Source organism: Nothoprocta perdicaria, unplaced genomic scaffold (genome assembly GCF_003342845.1).
Source record: "Nothoprocta perdicaria isolate Ctin4 unplaced genomic scaffold, notPer1 scaffold_179, whole genome shotgun sequence".
Lineage (NCBI taxonomy): Eukaryota > Metazoa > Chordata > Aves > Tinamiformes > Tinamidae > Nothoprocta > Nothoprocta perdicaria.
The window spans coordinates 1,610,261-1,613,597 of NW_020454971.1; the positions used below are offsets into that span (position 1 = coordinate 1,610,261).

At 36.4% G+C, this 3,337-nt stretch overlaps 1 long non-coding RNA gene across 1 annotated transcript; it reads left to right on the top strand.

Moving 5' to 3' along the window:
- The first annotated feature begins 344 nt into the window (after positions 1–344).
- On the top strand, positions 345–3,115 carry LOC112944938. The gene is made up of 3 exons (XR_003248883.1): positions 345–471; positions 1,418–1,626; positions 3,039–3,115. It is a non-coding gene; the product is annotated as an uncharacterized LOC112944938 (long non-coding RNA).
- The last annotated feature ends 222 nt before the right edge of the window (positions 3,116–3,337 follow it).

Consider the following 3,337-nt stretch of genomic DNA (forward strand, 5'->3'; position numbering starts at 1 on the left):
GAGAGCTGTTTAGCCAGGCTGCTCATGTGAAGTGTGTTGTATGTGATGAACTGGGATCCCTCTCTACATTTAGGAAAATATAGTGGTGAGCCTAAACTAATGAGTTTGCTTGCATCCTTCACAAAGCTTTGCTGCTTTTGAGATATGAATGTGTCAAACTCAACAATCAAACTTTTCAGCAGTTTTCAAGGTTTTTCTTTCTGAAAATGTTCTAGACTTTGGCACTTGCAAACCTGAAAAAGTCTGCTAAACCTGAAAACATAGTTATACGACCACTGGGCTCATGTGTTTTTGCCCTGCAGGTGTCGATAATGATAGTTCCGAGCAACCTTTCCTACCCATTGTTCTCTGAGGCAGTCTACCAACCTGCCCCTCTGAGTGAGAAGGCACCGCCAGATACATTTGTAGTACAGATCAGAGTGTTGTACAATGTCCCTGTGGTATACAGTATTATATCTGGTGATCAAAATGGTAAGCTATGGCAAAGGTAAGCCATTTATTTACATGAAATAACAAGGAAGAAGGTGTGGTAAAGAATTATTGCTGCAAAGCACTTAGATTTTGTATATTTCTTCTTCTTGGATTATTTCTTCTGCTTTTATCTCAGTCTTGAAGTGTTAATACTGAATGTATAGACTATTGCAGGATCCAGATGTACAGATTTGATATGGATCAAGTGTGACACATGACTGAGTTTCTATCAGATTAGCTATAGCCACGTGATACAGAGCTGATTCACTAGCTCTATGCTTTCCCATGTCTCCTACAGGAGATCAGGTGCTCCCTGATCAGGCATAAAGTTACAGCCAAGTGGAGAGGCAATACCTAGTCGGGCATAAGTCTTGCTGGTAAAAAGCTAACTCAACAATGTTTTCTTAGCAAATTTGAACATGTAGAGGAAGTTTACATGCAATCACCTGAATCGGTGCTTTGTCTCAAATGTTTCTTTCTACTACTAATGAAAGCCCTAGAACTGATTATATTCTGTCATCAAACACAACCTCTATGTGTTGCTACTTCTGTAAAGTGTATGAAGCTCTTATCTCCTTAAACGTATTTGCAAATTCCTTTTATCAGCAAGAAGAGGAGTTCATAGGACATGCAATAATTGCAGACTGCCTCAGGTTCACAGAATCCTCTGACTATTTCAGCGGAAGGTGAAGGACTCCTGCTGGAGAACTGGGAACTGCTGCCCTATTGCTCCCATCCTGGCCTTCTGAAAGATTTGGTTTTATTAGTTATAGCCTTGGATAGTTATGAAATTCGTGCAAGTGTACAAAAATACTACGTTTTATTTTGTTCTTTGAAGGACACTTTAACAGAAGACAGTCATATACATGATATGTATCTTGCATTGAAGGGCCCATATCTTCAGTTTAATAAAATAATACAGTATTTTCTGTTTTGTTTTAAACAGGGTATTTTATTATTGATCCATCCACTGGTATCATAAGAACAAGAAAGAATTTGACTGTAGAACATTTTCCAGTCTCTTTCAAAGTGCAAGCAACAGATTCATCTAACTCTAATATATATAATCAAGTTTCTGTGAATGTAGAAATCATTGATGAAAATGATTTCGCTCCAGTTTTCCCATCGTCTGTAGTAGAAGAAAAACTGGAAGAGGTAAGAAAATGTCTCCATAAACTGACTCACAAAAATGAACACTCAAAATAATAAAAAGTACGTTGCATGTACATCTTGGAACTGAAGGAGCTTTCCATTCTGACATATGATGTTCTATGGTTTATTTGAACCTGAAGCTTCCAAAATACAAAGAAAATGGTCCAGAAATATAAATGTATTAAAGGAAAAGTGAACAATCTTCATGAAGCAAGAAATAGCCACATCATCTTGCATATTTGTACACAGAGCATCTTCATGTGCATGTCCAATCTAGCGAATGCTCTTGTCATCCTCCAGGCTCTTTATCAGCCCATAAAGGAGCTTCATGTAGAGAAATAGCAGGCCGAAGTCTTCTCAAAAGTAGCATTATTCCTCCTCTTCATAAAATATAATCTGTTATGACTCCTCTGGCCCCTAAGTTATCAGTAATATAAAACAAGGCAGATTCCAGTCTGCTACTGTTATGTTTTGGAAGCCTGAAACGGAAACCCTGGCATTTATCTCTGCAAAAGTATCTAGCCCAACATTTCACTGTTTGCATTCTCAGCTAACACTTTTCACACAATCAGCTGCTAGATGATTTTTTAAAAATAAGCACATTGATCATGTCTGTATTTTCTATGGCACATACCTTGCCTTTGAGATTACCAGCTAGTTCACATAAATTCTGAAGACCCAATTGATTTGAAATCTAGTCATTTTCTAATGTTGAGTTAAATATAGATTTAACTATTATACATTTTCACTATTACACATTTCCCAAATTTCCCAAACTTAAAAATTAATTTCCATGTGAAGTATTTACAAAGAAGGTACTATTGGATGCTGTGTTGGATCTTGTAACTTTAGATCAGGTATCAAATTGCTGTACAAGTTAAACATTGATATTTGCTGTCAATGTTAATTTAAGTAACAGTTTGTAAAAGGAAGAAACAGACTTCTTTTTCCTGTGTTGTTTACAGTTTTCCTGTGTTGTTTACAGTTGTTTTCCTGTGTTGTTTACAGTTGAAAAAAAAAGTTTATTAGCCAAATAATATTCTTACAGAAACATGATTTTGAAGTTGAAAATGTCTTTTGAGTTTCAAAGGATGACTAGAAGCTACTAGTAGTTCCTTAAAGGCAAGCCAAACACTTGCATTTATCATTGATCCTGTTTGAAAACAATTTGATCCTGTTTGAAATGGTGACTGTCCCTGAAGATCACTGTTATAAATGGAACTGGGGGGAAAAAACTGTTCTGTATATTACAGAAAGCAAGCGCTTCTCTTACTGTGCCGAATTAACTAATTCTGATTGAAAAGTGTCTATACTTTTGTAAATGTATGTGGTGTCTGCTACTCCTCCTTCACATAAATCATGAAGCTGGAGCTAAGCAAAGTCTCTGACAGGCTCAATCTGTTCTTTCTTGACAGAATTTACCCGCTACTCAGATTGTGCAGCTGAAAGCTCAGGATAATGATGCAGGCAGAAATGGTTTCCTAACATATGGCATACTCAGTGGAGATAGCCTAAAATTCAGAATAGATGAAGCTACAGGAATCCTTTATTCCATCACCTCCTTTGATTATGAAGAGGAACCTACAGAATATCAGGTTTGCTTTAAATTTCTTAAATCTTTTCATAGTTCCTTATCTTGCCCTTGTATAGTTGATGACATTTTTGTTTTGTTTTTTGCTTGATTGGTCTTGAACATTTTATGTGTTGTGTTAAA